General features: G+C 56.6%; 1 long non-coding RNA gene across 7 annotated transcripts; it reads right to left on the bottom strand.

Annotated features, from left to right (window-relative positions):
• Nucleotides 1–289: 289 nt before the first annotated feature.
• On the bottom strand, nt 290–17,017 carry LOC112676759 (uncharacterized). 7 transcript variants are annotated; one of them, XR_007406143.1, is made up of 7 exons: nt 16,859–17,017; nt 11,959–12,134; nt 11,052–11,131; nt 9,534–10,326; nt 9,034–9,188; nt 8,689–8,836; nt 290–8,327 (listed from the first exon to the last, which is right to left on the bottom strand). It is a non-coding gene; the product is annotated as an uncharacterized LOC112676759 (long non-coding RNA). The 7 variants fall into 7 exon arrangements; XR_007406145.1 differs by having other exon boundaries at nt 9,616–10,326; XR_003146704.3 differs by adding an exon at nt 16,097–16,221 and having other exon boundaries at nt 9,034–10,326; nt 16,859–17,016.

Genomic DNA, 17,017 nt, shown 5'->3' with positions numbered 1-17,017 from the left:
CTGCCTAGAAGACTGTTTTGATACAGATCCTGAAGGTGTGGCCAGATTCCCAAAGAGAGATAGGTGATCAACTACCAATGTCTGCCACGGTAGCTGCAGTGGAGAACAATATGTGTGCCACATATTTGCCAGCCCTTTACCCATACGCTAAACTCCTTCCTTTTTCTGTCTCCAAGGAACTCTTTGCCTTCCCAGTGAAATATAAGCACCTCAGCAATAAGAACCCAGATTTTCTAGGAAGCACTGTCCTGGGAAAAATTAAGGCTATTCTTTAAAAAATGGTCAGTGGTGATGGTAGCACAACAATGTGAATGTATTTAATGTCACTAAACTATAACACTCAAAAATGGTTACAATGAAAATTTTATGGTGTATTTTCCTACAATGGAAAACAAAGAGAAATGCCCCCACGTATCAACTTGTAAGGTCAGAGTCTTGAGGAAAGTTTAAGAACCCACTTTAGCCCCTGAGGAATGCAATTGGCTCCCCCTCCTCCCCAGAACTATATGGACATCCCTCCTGCCTCTTAAGCAACAGCCATCCTTCAGGTGTAAGTCAGTTTTTAATATCAAAATGGTATTTACAGGGAAGCTACATTCATCAGTAAAAGTGAAAGAGCCAAGTTCACGCTCCATGGCCGGATCCATGTAAAAATCTGGTCTTTAACCTGTAGCCAAGTATCTATCCCCACATTCAGCATCCCCACGCAGGAAGCGTCTTCTCCAGTTAAAGTAAAACTATGGGTCCCTGGACACACTCCCAAGAAGGGCCTTTGGAATCCTTTGTTGGGATGGGACAAGTCCCCTACCCCAGGCATCCCCTGAGCTCAGTATGCCACCAATTCCCCAGCTCATGAGGTCCTTCTAATGGGCTTCATGTTCAGTAGACCTAACACCAGAGTGAACGTCAAAAGCCTGGGTCCGGGGGGGGGGGGGGGGGGAGGGTGGTGGCGGGGGGTAAACAGACTGCACCTACTTGGGATTGGCTTCCTTTGGTATGAAGTCAAGGACACACATGTGTGCACACAAGCACTCACGTGCACATTCGCATGCAGAATCCTGGACTCTCACCAGCACCATCTCTCTAAAGGGGGCTAGTCCCTATCCTTCTGCCTCCAGAAAGGTTGTCACCCACCATGACCCCAGGATCAGCCTCTCAGAAGGTTACTTCACACACACATGTCCCCCTTGCAACCACACAGGACAAGTGGAATTCTCCTGTAGACTTTCAGCCCATGAGCACATCCCCTCAGAACCTCTCCAGGAGCTACATACCACCAGGGGCTGGGGTGACACATGTTTAGGGTTGCTCCTTCTCGGAGGCATCCCTGTCACCCCAGCTTAGCCCCTGCCGGACTTCCCAGTCACTGCAGCACTAGCTCCAGCTGGTCCAAAGGTTAAGGGACCCTGTTTATCTCACAGTGGATCTAAGGGTCCCCGAGCTATAAGTTCTTATTATCTAAAATTGACCAGAACTCATTATAAGCTTCAAATTCCATCTGGGCTGAAATAGCCAAACTGTCAGTCTGAAACTCAAATCCAACGCCCCCCTCCTCAGGTTACATCTGTAGCTCCCCACTACCCTCAGACAAACCTCAAAGTCCCTGGCAATGTGGCCTGGTGCTTGTCCATTTCCCATCTGTCTCCTGCTACATTCCCCGTGAACCTTCCAGAACCTCTTCAACCCTCTGATGCCCAGAACCTGGTGTCTGCCGTTCCTACTACCCAGAACTCATCCCTGCCACACCCGACCAGGGCTCAGCATAGGTGTCTCCCTCTTTAGAAAGCCTGCCCTGACTGCCCACACTCCACTCTACCCCGCACCCACCTGATACACCAGCCTGAAATACCCTGAAGAGTACTCCCCTGGCAGGGGAGCACCGCGCCTTGCGTGGACTAGGTGCGTAGCATCCTTGCCCACCTCCTGGGTGCTTCCCCAGCCCTGGCACAGCATCCATCTCACTGCATTACACGTTAACTTCTCTACCTCCCCCACTGAGCTAAACGAGCACCTGATGGAAGGGCCCGTAGGTGGGTCCCAGCACCCAGAGCAGGTCCTCAGCAACACCAGATCTTTGTAGTTGAATAAAGAGAATTTCCAGGAATGCCAAGTGCCTGAGCTTCCCGCTTCGAGTGAAATGGGTGAGGCGGCCACTGGAGAGCGGCAGAGAGCTCCCTCACCCCTCAGCTGAGCTCCATCCACTGGTACCACTGGGTCACACCCAGGCGGCTCCCCTACCAGCCCCACTAGATTTGCTCCACGCCCGTGGCTGCCAGAGCTCTTGGCCCCAGACCAGCGCTCACCGACCCACCCAAGCAACCTGCCTGCAAGTCTCCAGGCCAGCCTCTGACCCTGTCCCGGAGCGGATCCAATCCTCCAAGCCCTGCCACCAACCACTCTCTCCCACAGGACTACCAGACTGGGCCAGCAAAACGGTCCCTCTTGCCATCCCCATCTCGACCTGACGGTACCTTTTATGCCCACCCAGGATCCCCTGGCCCCAGGGCTCCCCTTGTCTGCTCCCAGAGGAGCCCCCCACCCCACCTAGGCCTGAAGCAATCCAAACTCCCTTCCGGCCACGGTGCAGCTGCACTGCATGAAAGAAAGACGAGGAAGCTGAGCTAATTTGCACTACGATGTAAACGGGGGATGGCATCTGAACCCTTGTGAACATTCAGATCCAAAGCTCTCCGTCCTGGGCCTTCCCCAAATCAAGGACTCTAGGCCCTGGGCTGGTGACCAAGGACGCCATGCATGAATCATCCCCTGTAAACACCCAGTCCACAAGGGGTGCATCCACCCGTTCGCTGGGTCTAGGTCGGAGCTAGGAGGTTAAGAGAACCAAAGCCCAAATGCAGGCTGCTGGAGGCTGACGGGCTGAGGCCAGAGGCCAAAGCCCGGGCCCGGGGTCTCCGCTTCCGACCCCACCTGCCGCGGGAACGTCTCTGCCGGGCGCGCGGCCACAGCCCAGCCCCGGCCCCGCCTCGGGAGCCCCTGCATCCTGCCTGCCTAGACAGCTCTACCGGAGCCGACGCCCGGGCAGCAGCACCGCGGCGCCCTGCGCCCGGCGCCTCCGCTGGGTTAGCCCCATCCCAGCCATGCCGGCATCCAAGCTGCTAAAGGGGCGGTAACGAGGAGCGTTAGACCTGCTGTTAGTCAGGGAGAAATCCACAAGCCGTTAGTGTCCGCTGCGAGGAACAGACCGGGAGGGCAGGGGTTAGTCGAGGCGAAGCTGCACGGAGCCGGGCGGGAGCCTGGAGCCTGGGGCCCCAGGCGGGCAGCCCCCGAGGCAGCCGCGGGAGAGCAAGTTAGTGCAGAGGAGCCGCAGGGAGCCCACACACAGACCCGGGGGCCTCCTGGAGGTGAGGCGTGACGTCACCCCCAGGTGTGGCCCCGGCTGGCTCAGCGACTGGCGGGCTCTGGGGAAGGCAAGCTGGGGCCGGCCTCCGTCCCTGCCCCGCCCGGCTGCCGGGTGCGGACCTGGGGCGCGAGGAGCGGCCCGCGTCCGCCGCGGCGGGGGAGCGCGGCTCCAGGGGACCGGGGCGCCCTGCGCGCTCACCTGCGGCCCGTCCCTCCCGCCCGCTCCCTGACTTCCGGGGCAAGACACGCCCCTCAGGCCGACTTCCGGTGCTGCGCGCCCCACTCGGCGAATCCCCGGGCGGGAGGCCCCCTTCCCACGCAGGGAGTCCCCGCCCACCGACTTCCGGCGGGGGCCACGCCTCCTTGGCTGGCTTCCGGGGCGTGTCCTGTGCGGGGCGGTGCCTGCTGCACCTGCCGCTTTCAGGTGCGGTGAATTGCACCCTCGTCTCCCTCCAAATTAGGGCACCCAGGCGCCTTCTCTCTCTGCCCCGTGGCTGGGAGCCCAGTGCTCCCCGCCCTAGCCCCGCCGGCCTCCACCCTCACCCCCCACCCCCCACCCTAACCAGGGGCCACCAGACTTGCGCCAGAGGAGATGCTCGTGCTCTGGGGGGGGCCGGCCTCCTCCCCCCGCACCGCCGCCGCCTCCTCTGGGCCCCTGGTGTGGTCAGTAGGGCCGTCCCCCGCCTCAGACCCAGCCCTGGGCTCTGAACCCACAGCCAATCGGGGCAGCAAAGTGGGGGGGAGGGGGAGGGCCCCTGTGTGCAGGACCAGCCCCAGGAACTCTGCTTGCCAGGAGGGATGCCCAGAGCTCGGCAGGGCTGGGGTTAGTGGGAAGAGAAAACGAGGTTAGTAGGGGCGGGGTTAGTAAGTGAGAGCACAGCACCAGCGGACGGGGGCACCTCAGCGGACACACACAGAAGTCACTAGGAGAAAAGGAAGAACACACGCAGGTCCGTTAGTTGGTTAAGGGAGGGTCGGGGTGCGGTTGAGGCAGCCCCGGGTTAGACAGGTTAGTAATCGAACAAAAGAGCTGCCTACGGAAAAGAAAGCTGGGGACGAGGAAGAATGTGGGGGAGACACAGGGTTCAAAGCGAGTGTCTGGCCCCAGGCAGAAGGGTCTGTGTGCAGAACACCCCGAGGGACCAGGGCCCAGGCAGGGGACACGACCAATCGCGTTTTCTGGGCTCCCCACCCCCGCTCCCACCCAGATATCTACAGGTTCTTTTTAAGGATCTGTCCTGTGTCAAGAACTGTACATTCAGGGGAAGCCTCGCTGCAGCCTGTGAGGTGAAGGTCACAGTCGCGTTCTGCGGCTCAGGAAACGGGTTCAGAGAGGTTGGGTGACCTGCTCAGAATCGCTCAGCAGGAGGCGGCAGGGCTGGCGACAGTCCTAGTTGCGTGCCCTGTCCTGGAACGTGGGTCTGCACAGAGATCCCAGGCCACGGGCAGGGCCTTCTGGAGCGTTGTCGTCTGCCCCCACGTCCCAGCCCCTTGAAAGGCCCATGAGCTGCAAGGTTAGTAGGGTCTGGCTGCAGGGGGTTAGTAGGGCATGCTCGGGCCTGGTTAGTGGGTTAGTTGGTTGGCAGAAGGCCAGGCACCTCGTCACACGCCACAGCGTCCCGGCCGAGCCCTGGGTTAGTAGGTTAATCACACCATGCAACACTGCCCCGGGCCCCTCAGCTCAGCCCCAGAGGCCTCCCGCCCCGCCAGCCAGGGAGCCGGGCCTGACCAGGGCAGGGGCTCCGCCTCCACGCTTCTCAACCACCCCCCCAATCGAGCCTGAGTCCCGAGGACCTCGCCCCAGGCCATTTTGTTTCCCAATTTCTCGGCTCTGGGCCTGAGGGGCCCTCCCGCCGAAACAGTTTGGTTAACCTGAAAATAGATCCTGCTGGTCCTGGCCGGAAACCCCTGCCTGGTTCTGGTCAGCCCCCTCCCAGAAGGCTGGATCCTGTCACACTCAGGCACACTGGCGTGTGCACGCACACACAACACACACACACAGCAGCGTCTTCCCAAAAAAGGTGTGATGCCCCAAGGGCATCAAGTCCAGAGGTACCATGTCCAGCGGACATCTCCTCCACCAGGTGCCAGGCTTCTGGCTACTCCAACCGCAGGCCTGCTCTCCTACCCTCCCCCCCCCCAAAAAAACTGCATAGAGCTCACCTGACTCCTAGAACCAAGTTCCAACACCCAGCCCCTCCTGGTCTGCTGCCTTTCCAGTCGGTGCTACAAAGCCCCTGAGAGTGCCCGGCTGGGTCATCTCCTATCCATGCTGTGCAGTTTCCCCACAGAAGCCCCACCCGATTGCCCCCTCAGTTCTAAATGATGCTCCATAAGAAAAGGGCTCTGTTGCCATAAAAGGGGAGAACGCTGAATCCTGGCTGTCCTTGAGTACTCACAATTCCCCTTGGCACTTTAAAGGCTCTGATAAGTCCTGCATTTCAGGAACTGGTTGAATTTGAACTCCACCAATACCACCTCCCCTTTTTGTTTAAGAGCAATGACATCTCCTAGGACTTACTTTGGGCAAATCTTCCAGGGCCCTGGAGGCTATCAGCTAAGCCACATCCTTCTCGTCCTTCAAGGCCCTGGCTGGTTCAGGCTTGCTGGAAAGCCTACCCAGGTCATTCTGGAATCTAACTCCCACCCCACTAAGCACTCAGAACCTGTGCCTCGGTGGACTGTTCTCTGCCACATTCTCCAATTCTCCAGTTCCAATTGCTCAGCCGTGCAATCCTGAAGGTTTCAATCACAGCCAGAGCTTCACCTATAGCCCTACTGCAAGCGACCGGCACAGGAAAGAGCCACAGTAGGTGCTCACTCCTGATGAGAGGGTGGCCCAGGAGGCCTTTGGAGCTACTCAGGGGGCAATAAAGTACGGCCACCTCCCCAAGCTGATGCGAGATGGATATTAAGAAAACAGGCAGGGGAAGGACTAGCCTCTGGATCAGAAGATGCCGAGTTGGCAGTTCCAGAGCACAGAAAATAGATAAGCCCTAAATCTAACCTTCCAGTGGGATGGGAGTGTTAAGTGAGCAACCTGCTAGGGGCCCAGCACTGTGCAGGCATGTGCCCTCACTGACTCCTCCCCGTGCCCCACCCCGGAAGGGAGCACATGGCTCCTGTTCCAGAGTTGACATCAGACTCACAGAGAAGATGTGACCTGCCCAAGGCTGCACAGCGGGGGACACACCCCCGGGCTCCAAGGCCCAGGCTCTTCCCAGGACATCCTTCTCCTGGGGCTCCTCCTCACTGCCCTGGTCCAGCCAGCTCCCTGAATCCATCCCTGAGGCTCCAGGACCGGACCATCCTAGCACAGTGCCTCCCACACTCAACCCTACTTCCCACACCTCTGCTCTGCCCTCCCCATGGCTGTGGGGCTGCCGAGGGGGAAGATGGCTCCAGCTTTCCATGCTTGTGGTGACCATCTGTATGGACTGGGTTGTGTGCCCCACACACACACACACAGATTCATAAGTTGCCACCATCACCCCCAACAAGACCATATTTGGGGATGGGACATTTACGGAGGAAATTAAGGTTCAAAGAGGCCATAAGAGTGGGACCCTAATCCAACAGGACTGGCATCCTTAGAAAAAGAGGAAGAGACACCAGATCTGCCCCTCCTCCTCACCAACCACCCCCCCCCCCCCCCCAAGCCCCACACATGAGCACAGAGAAAAAGCTGTCTGAGGACACAGCCAAGAAGGTGGCCATCTGCAAGCTGTGGAGAGAGGCCTCGGGAGAAACCAACCCCCGCTCACACCTTGATCTTGGACTCCCAGCCACCAGAACTATGAGAAAACACATTTCTGCTGTTTAAGCACACCACCACCACCACCCACCCGGGGCTGTAGTAAATGTTAGGGCAGCTCGAACCAATGCAGGCTCTCTTTCCCCCCCCAGGAAAGGAATGCCCAGTTTTTAAACTTGCCTATGTTAGACCATGGGCTGCTCTTGGACAAGCGCTGGACCACCCCCACCCCGCGCCCCGGAGCGGCTGGACTGGGTAGAGAATGGAGCCGTGCGCAGGGAAGTGAACCTGCAGCCGTGTAAGGAGGAGGCTGCCTATGCCTGGGGCCCACCCTGCCTGCCTTGCCCCCCAAGGACAGAATCCAGGATCAGTGCAACACGGAGCTGGGGTCTGTGATCTGACTGGGGTGACCGACCCCTTGAGCCTGGGGAGGACAAGGCTGGATCTGTCTCCCTCTTGTGAGCTCCCCCAGCCTGGGCCACCTGGTCTCTGGCAAACCCTGCCCTTTCAGGATAGCGTACCTTCTGCCCCTCCAGGTGGGCCCCAGAACTCGGCCACACTTGGGGAAGGGTCCTCCCGGACCCCAACTGCCTCTTCCCTCTGACCTTCAGGCACAGGAGGCACAGAGGCACAGGAAAGCCTCATGCAAAAAGCACCCACAAAAATGAGAATCACTCAAGAGCAGACGACGCAAGGCAGACTCTGAGCCGACGGAGGCCACGAAGCTGTGTCTCCCTCCTTCCCACTGGTAGCTCCCCCCTGACTCCCATCCCTGAGTTCCTGCCCCGTCCTGTAGGGTCCTTAGGGACCCCACCTTCATAAGGGTGGGGCTGGCGGGGCCGTGGCCCAGGTGAACACGGACTGGCCACAAGCAGGGCTGCAAAGGGGACCAAGTCGGCACCAAGTCAAGAAATGGCCTCCAGGTGCAGACGGTAAGGTCCAACAGGCGGGGTCCAGGTGGACACGGAGGGGCAGGGGGCTCCCAGCCTCCCTCACACCCACCCCCAAGCTCTCCTCCAGAGCCAGGGCATGTCCTCAGCCGAGCGCCAACCGGGAGGGTCCTTTATCCACGGGAGGCTCCGTCTTAGCAGTTGGGAAAGATGAGGTCTTCCCAGAGTTCCAGGAAACCACCAAAGGCTGCTCCCTATGTCACCGTGGCCAGAGTCCCGAGTCACCCGGGCTCCAAAGAGATGACCAGGCCAGGCTGAGCCTCCTGGGGGGGAGTGCAGCGAGTTAGGACGAGGACACGGCCTCCATCCCCCAACCTAACCCCACCCCTGAGGCGGGGGACACCTTCAGAGACCCTCAGGCTCTCTAGACAAGGTGTGGGTAAGGGCTTTAGACACTAATGATTTTTAAAAGAAACTCAGGAACAGAGTTTCCCACCCTGGCAGGACTACAAGAGCAATAATAGGAGCCTGGTGCATGGGCAGACAAGGGGCAAGGGTTCAGGTGGGCAAAAAGAGGCTCCAGTGGCCCCAGGAGGCTTGGATTCCCTTTACAACATCCCTACCAAGGGCACTTCGGCACCACCTTCCCCCAGTACACACATATACACACACACACATGCACACCTCCCAGGACGGGGAGCTCACTCCCTTGCTGAGACGGTGATAAATCATGTTCTCGTGTGAAGATCTGCAAGGGTGGAACAGTGTCTCTGGTGTTCACCTCTGGATGCCCAGGATCTAGCTCAGAGAAGGTGCTTGGTCCACGTTCGTGCTGAGGGAAGGAACGTACTGAAAGGTCTGCCATAACCCACCCACAGTGGTCTTGATTCAGTCCCCACACACCCCCCATAAGACTGCACAGAGCAAGCCTTCCAGCCACCTGGCTGGGCCTTCCTGGTGGGGGAACGATCATGCCCCCATAAAACTAAGCCCAGTGCAACTTCCTTCCCCACGCTTCCCCAGGCTTACCTGGCAGCTCCTAGCCAACAGGTGGGCAGCCCCGGCCCAGCTCCCAGCCACTTTCCCAGGTAGATCCCATCCTAGAAGACAAAAGAGCCAACCACGCCGCAGGAGAAAACTGCACCCAGGCCCCCTCCCCAGGTGGGGGGCATGGCCAGAAGTCTCTGATAACAAGAAGAAGGCCCCCCTGGAGCCAGAGAGGCTGGGCCCAGGCACACCGCCCACCACCTCCCTTCCTCCCACCCCCGAATGTCCTTGGGTTGAGGGGGGTGCCCTCACCAACCTCTCTGTTCCCCAATAACAGCAGAAGGGGGCCCAGGACAAAGTAAAACAAATTCAGCTTGGCAATAGCTGAGTGGAAGCAGTGAACGGAGTCAGGAATTCAGAGTTCTGATCCAGCTCAGCCATCATCCTGTGTGGCCCTGGGAAGTCTGTCCCTCTCTCTCTTTCTCTCTCTGCGCCCTGGGATCCTTCCCACCCTGCATTCACCCAGAGTGCACAGTACTAACCCACAGTTCGAGGCAGCGGAGAGGAGGAAATAGGGGGGCCCTTCGGCTCAGCCTCAGATACTCTTCTGCCCCCATTACACACCTGCTAATCCCGACCCAGAATCATCTCTCGATTTTGCCTGTGGTGACAGCTAAGCTATCTTCATCAACCGGCAGACCTGTGCCAGGAGAGTCAGGGGGCCCCTCGGTGGGTGTTCAGAGTTTGCAATGGGCACCTGAGCCTCAAGGCACGGGTCCGGACCTGGAGGAAAGAATGTGGCCCTAGAGTCACAGTGCCAGTGTCCCCACTCAACCGCCAGGTAAAGAGGAGCCCTGGCCAAGTTTCACGAATATGACGACAGAGGGCCAGAACTGAGAAGCGCTGCCAGGAGTCGCCAGTCCCCTCCTGCCTCCTTCTGACACCACATCTACGGGTTCTTGAGGTGAGGTCACTTGACTCACGTCCACAGAAGTTCCCGATGGTGGGAGCTTACAAAATTCTAGCCTCCATGCCAAAAGCAGGGGTGGGAAGATGACCCTCTCTGGGGCCCCATGAAACAGGGACAAGGTCTTTGTTTGTGACACAGAGGGGTAGAAAAGCTGATCCCCACTCCCCCACCTCCACCTCCACCCCCACGTGGGATTCTGAGGTTCTACACTTTCCTGCACAGACCGAAAGAGGGCAGGCAGATAGGCTGCGGGCAGGTAAGTTGGAATACTTATCTGCAAGGCTGCTTCCCCAGGGCGGTCACGAATGTTCAGGAAGATTCGGAAATCCCCTCCTCTCTCCTCTGTCCCAGGACCTTGCTCTACTCTGTAAATAGATCCTGGGCTGCTCAGAGGAGCCTTGCTTGACACAAAGGCCCTTCCCCCAACCCTGCGGACCCCAATATCAATAAGGCAATGAAGGTTTCGAGGGAAACGCCAACCCCTGGGTGAAGCAGTGTACCCCTGTCTAGGAGGGTAGCAAGGAAGGCATGGGCGTTAAGGGCAGGTGAACAGATGAGAGTATTGCCTCCTTGAGACCACATATCCAACGTGCAACTCAATGTTCATTATTCTTCAAGGGTTACCTAGTGCCTGGCACACGGTGAGCATTCCCAAAATTGTTTTCACCAGCTGCGAAAATCTTTGTGCCATACTTGGTGATGTCCCAGAAGTAGGATATGCCTCCTGGAGTGGGAGGTGTATTTACCCCCAGTAACACAGATCAAATTAAAACCCCATGCACATGGATGGATACACAAACGGTCGTACGTTTATATAATGAAAGCTACTCCTCAGTAAAAAGGAATGGTAGGGGCGGCTGGGTGGCTCTGTGGTTGAGGGTCTGCCTTTGGCTCAGAGTGTGATCCCCGGGGTTTCAGGGTCAAGTCCTGCATCGGGCTCCCTGCGGGGAGCCTGATCCTCCCTCTGCCTGTGTCTCTGCCTTTCTGTGTGTGTGTGTGTGTGTGTGTGTGTCTCATGAATAAATAAATAAAATCTTCAAAAAAAAAAAAAAAGGACAAGTGACCGTTCCATGCTACGACTTGGACAAACCTCGAAGATGAAAGAAGCCAGGCACATGAGACTGCGTGCTGTTTGACTCCATATATGTGAAATGTCCAGAAAAGACAAACCTGCAGAGACGGAAAGTAGACTAGTGGTCATCTGGAATCAAGGGTGGGATGGTGGAGATTAGCAGTGAGTAGGTATGGGGGCGCATTTACCGAGGCAGTGGAAATATCCTAAAATGGATTTATGGCAACGGGTGCTGTACCTTGGTACATTTCCTAAAAGTCATCAAACTGTGCACTTGAAATGGATGTTATAACATTTACACCATGCCTTCCATAAAGTTAGACCCAAAAAAGGACAGAACCACTGATCCATGCCATAACAAGTATGAACCTCAAGACATTATCCTGAGCAAAAGAAGCCCAACACAAAAGATTCCATATTAATAGAACTTTAGAAAACACAAGTCTAGTTTCTAGGCAGAGGAAGCAGATCAGTGGTTCCCTGGGGCTGGAGCTGGGGCCGGCGGGGGGCGGGGCGGGGGGGGGCGGCGGGGGGACTGGCAGTGAAGGAACACAGGGGGATATTTTAGGGAGCTGAAAATGTTCTAGATGTGGATTGTGGTGATGGTTATGCAGGTGTCCACATTTAGCAAAACACAAAACATGTGATTGAAATGTATGCTTTGAATGGGTGCACTTTATTATAGGTAAATTATAACTTGTTATTTTTCAAAACTCCTTTAGACGTAGAGGATAAGAATGGAGAAGAGCTGGATCAAAGGCCAGACAGAAACTTCCCTGTGGCCCCAGGGCCCTGGCATCTCAGCCCCCACCACCCCACACAGACCCCCCCCACCCCCCCCACCCGCAAGCCAAGGTCAGAGGCCCCAGCAGGGAGGCTCTGCTTGAGGGATTAGAGCCCAGAAGATTCTAGAGATCCCTCCTACCTCTGAGAGTCAGGAGGTTTCCACACCAATGGATTTCATAGCATGGGGCTGGTCTCTGTTATCCCAAGGGTGCACAGAAGGGTCACCTTGGTTACTCCTTCGACGCTGGTAGGGTTGTGATGGTCACGTAGACATGTCTGGAATCCCATGGGTGGGCTGGGAGATGCATCCAGCTGCTACGGAGAGAAATAGAAATAAAGAAGAGGAGGGGAATAAATATGTACCCACTAGTACACTAGAGAGTAGATGCCAGGGTCAGGCCAAAACTGATTCCTTCAGATGCAGATCAGAAGAAAAAAACAGGAGGGGCAACTGGCTCAGGTCACTATCTCAGGGTCCTGGGATCCAGCCAGGTGTTCCTATAAATAAAATATTTTAAAAATACAAAAGAAGGGACACCTGGGTGGCTCAGTGGTTGAGCGCCTGCCGTCGGCTCAGGGTGTGATCTCTGGGTCCCAGGATCGAGTCCCGCATCAGGCTCCCTGCATGGAGTCTGCTTCTCCCTCTGCCGGTGTCTCTGCCTCTCTCTCTGTGTCTCTCATGAATAAATAAATAAATAAATTTTTTTTAAAAATAAAAATTAAAAAAGATACAAAAGAAGAAGGAAACCAGGAAAGAGATCTTGCTGGGGCTGGTGCCAGCCAAAACATCCCCCAGCATTGGACAGGACACGGACGGGCCTAACAGCACGGGGTCCATCCTACTGGGCCATGCTGAATGATCCCACTACTGCTCTGAGCCTGTCCCCTTATCCAGGAAATGGGATTATAATGACACCCACGTCCCAAAGCTGCTCTGAGGATCACATGGGATAATAAATACTACCTATTAGCTCATATTCTATTATTTTCTTACACTGTTAATACTACCATCACACCCACGGCTCATTAACACCATTGTGGGATATTCATCCCCCCCCCCCCCCAAACTCTGTGCCGTTCCTGGTAACGGAGGAACAGCTGCCAGGGAAATATGCATTCAGTTGCATTTTAGGGTCCCTCTGGGTTCTTGGGTTTTTTTCCCTGACTCTGGAATAAAATAGCTACTCAGAGAGCTGGCATACGGGAGATGTTGGCCTAAATTGCTTTGGATGAGTGAGTGCTGAGAAATAAGGGGAGCCTCCCGGGAATAAGAGGCGCAGGAGCCCAGCTGAGGGAAACAGACCCATCTGCAGAGCTGCGGAAAACCCTGTTTCCGGACAAATTCAAACACGGCAGGCACAAAAGAGGAGCTTCGAAATGCAAGTCGCCCTCAAACAAGGGAAGGGAGTCCCTGAGCTGCAGGGGGAGGGAAGAGACTAAAAGGAGAATGAAGGGAAACCAACATGTATTGAGGACAGATACTACCTGGGGGCACTTTCAACTACTTGACAAAAGAATAAACTGGGTTTTCTTGTCCCCATTTTACAGATGAACAAACAGGTTCAAAGTGTCTCACTCCAACATCACCCATCGAGAAAGTGGTGCAGCTGGATTCTAAGGCTTATTGAACCCCAAAGCTGTGGAAGACTTGTGTTCAAATTGGGGTTGAAGTTAAATGGGAGAAGCCTCCAGGAAGGGATGTGTACACTGAAAACAGAGTGGCCAGGAGCCTTAGTACCACCACCATTGGGGAAACTGGCCCATGATTGCTAAACCATATCGGGTCATTTGATTCCAGTTGCTTCCACATTCTCGAGGCAACGGATCAAATTGACATTTAGGAGAGGAGGTGGTGTGGTGCTGTAGTCACAAACACACGTCTCAGGGCCAGACGAGACCCAGGGTGAAGTCCTGACTCTCCTTCCAACTGGCTGTGTGATCCTGAGCTAAGCACTCCACCTCTCTGAGCCTGTCTCAGTTGTAATGCCCAATTCCCAGCCTCTTCACGGGGTCTCCACGAGGCAGCACCCAGCAAGAAGCCTGGCAAACGGTCACTAAGCTGTAGAGGCGTTGTGTTTTACTCCATACCCTTGAGTACACAATTGGATTGGGATTATATCCCAGTCTCTCCCTCCCTTCCATGGCTCATCCAGCTTCCACAGGGGCCCACCTAGACCACAAGGCGGGGAGGGGACCCCCGCCTCATCTGATCCGATCAGCCTGGTGAGGGACACAGAGACAGATGTCACTCTCAACCAGCCTTTGCCTCTGCCCCAGTGTATCTCTGGCTATTGTTCCACAAAGAGCTCCAGCTGACAGATGAGCCAAGCCTCAGAGACTAGAGGGAAGGACCCCCTTGGAACAAAGGATAGCCTATAAGTTATTCACCAGCCCACTGAACTTGCACAATGGACCCAGTGCCCCAGAAACACCCCCCTGCTCAAACAGCCCAAGGGTCACCCAGAAGAGGAACCGACAGCCCCAATGCAAATAAAAGCAAATAACTCGAGATCAATAAAAGACTTAGGGGCCATGTAAGTGAACTCAGCCAGTACACAGTGGGCACACTCAGCAGTAATATCTTTATCAGGCACCTACTAGCTGCAGGCACTTCATACATGCGTACTGCTTCTTAGCCTCATGACAGCCTTCTAAGGCAGGGAGTATGATTCCCATTCTACAGATGAGGCGACTGAGGCTCAGAGGAGGGAAATTACCTCCTTACTGAAGCTGAGCTTAAGAGGTGACCTGGGTGGAAACACGGATCAGATCCAGAGAAGGGAGTTAGAAATGAAAATATTAAAAAAAAAAAAAGAAAGAGAGAAAGAAAGAAAGAAAGAAAGAAAGAAAGAAAGAAGAAGAAAGAAAGAAAGAAAGAAAGAAAGAAAGAAAGAAAGAAAGAAAGAAAGAAAGAAAGAAAGAAAGAAAGAAAGAAAGAAAAATGAAAACAACTGGCAGGTCCAACCAAAGGGCATATGAGTATAGAGTACATCTGTCCTCTCCAACCTTTTACAATTATCCTCCATTGTATTAAACTGATACGTTCATTCTTAAAAATCACCCCAAATGATAAAATTCTCATTTTTAATGCAAGCGTAGAGAATGGGTCTCCTAAAGCTGGCACAAGGGGTTTGATTCCTTGGGGGGGGGGGGGGGGGGGGGGGGCTCTGAAGACCAGCTCTCTCCTCCGTGAAGAGTTGGAGAGACAGAAAAAGCAGTAAGAGAGATGCAGGGTAGATCTAGAGCCCTTCTCAAATGGCGAGGGTCACCAAATAATCAAATGCAGGCGCGGAGGGGCGCCGGCGCTGCTACCCATAAATTCTTTCAACGTGAATTTAATCAGAGCCAGTGTGGGAGGGATTCAGTGCCACCCAAAGCCAGGCACTGGCCAAAGGGTCCCAGGGGATACCATTTTGCGCGGACTGCGACACGGTTCTGCGCTGGGGCGGGGGAGAGGCTGGGGTACCCTTCCCTCGACCAGCGGAAGGTCTGACCACCTGCTTGATGACCGGGAGGAGGGGGCTGAGTAAACACCCAGATGCCCAGCCCCACCCAGTCCTGCTGACTCATCCCCTGGCCACGTGGCACGGACATCTGCATATTTGAAGCAACGCCCCTAAAGTCTGAGAACCACTGTCCTCAGGTCTCCCTGTCAAGTGGAATTACTCATCCCCGCCTCCCCCCGCCCCCCACAGCCCCCAACAAACCCAGGCGATCGCTTAGCCCCCAGGTGCTCCCAGAGGGGGATGCGCTTCGGGAAAGTAAAGCACTGCGCCCAGAACCAGCGTTCTGCTCGGGGAGGGCGCTCGGTCTGGGGTTGGCACCGGCAAAAACAAAGCCTTTTCCCGCACGTTCCGTCGCCTTTCTCTCCCGACCCCTCTCCCCGCACCAGTCTCCCTCCCCTCCCCCTCCCCCCTTCCCCCAGCAGCAGGTGGGGGCGGATCTCCCGCGGCGGCACTGCAGTGGGGTGTGCGCGCCAGCAATCCCCGCGCGCGCTGGTCTGGAGCCTGGGGTGGACAGGAGGGATTCCGGGTCCCCCAGGCCTCCCCCTGCAGAGTCCCAGAAGCAATTTCTCTGGCCCGGGACCCTCCGCTGGGGGCACAGGAGATCTGATAACCCCCTCTTCATTTCCAGCCTCTCTAGAGAGCGTCCTGGGGAGGAGGAGAGGGGGCAAGGGTTCTGAGGGCTCCCCAGACCTGTTTGGGGATATACACCGGGATTTAGAATTGTACATATCTGGATACAGAATCACTGGCATTGTGACCTTGGACACGTACCTAACCGTCTCCGGATCTCAGCGTCCTCATCTCTAAAACGGGGTTCTTAGCTCCTCGTGGGACTGTGGTGGTAATGCGTGCAAAGCACTAAACACGTTGCTGGCGTAAAGTAAGCTCTCTGCAAACTGATGGGTTATTTTTATCATCATCATTGCCATCATTCTTCTCAAGGAAGGTGGTTTTCCTGCCCTCCCCATCCGCGGGACCCACCCAGCGCGCCGCACGTCTAGAATCTGGGTCCCACCGACGGAGCCCGAGCAGGCCCTGGGCGATGGGCTCGGTAGGAGAGAAGCGGGGCTCAAGCACCCACCCCCACCCCGGTTCCCAGGCCACCCGGGCTCCGTCCCGGGCTGGGCCACTTAGCGGCCGACCTGATGGGCCGGCGAGGTCCAGGGTCCCCTCCTCCGGTCCGGCAGCGGGGCGTGGGGAGGGTCTTTGTTCGCCCTCGGATCCCGACTGAGGACAACTCGCCCCCCGCACCCCGCACCCCGCACCCCCCTCCCCTCTCCCTCCCAGCGCAGCCTCCCCCGCGGCCCCAAGCCCCACCCAGGCCCGAGTCTTGGCCGCGCTGGACGAGTGCCGGTGGCAGGAGCTCTCCGTCCTGCAAAGGAGGGCCACTCCGGGCAGCCCTTGCCATCCCCTGAACGCTGCCGGGGACCCCGGGACCCACCCTCGACCCGACCTCGGGGAGCGAGGCTGTCGGCCGCGCGCGGGCGCCGGGCGCTCGGGGAGGGGGGGGCGCGAGCGCCCTCGGCGGCTCACCTCGGGTCCGCGGTCCTGCGGCGCCAGTGCAGAGGGCTCTTTGTGCCCGGGCTCACGGCGCAGAACTGGGGGAGCCCCTGCAAGCGCCTCCCACCGCAAACTCCTCCCCGCACTCGTCCGCAGCCTCCCTCCCTCCGGCCCCCCGAGCGCAGCCGGCGT

The sequence above is a fragment of the Canis lupus genome, chromosome 26, assembly GCF_003254725.2.
Source record: "Canis lupus dingo isolate Sandy chromosome 26, ASM325472v2, whole genome shotgun sequence".
Taxonomy (NCBI): Eukaryota; Metazoa; Chordata; class Mammalia; order Carnivora; family Canidae; genus Canis; species Canis lupus.
The sequence above is the reverse complement of the archived record's forward strand: the minus strand, read 5'-3'. Positions and strand labels throughout refer to the sequence as shown.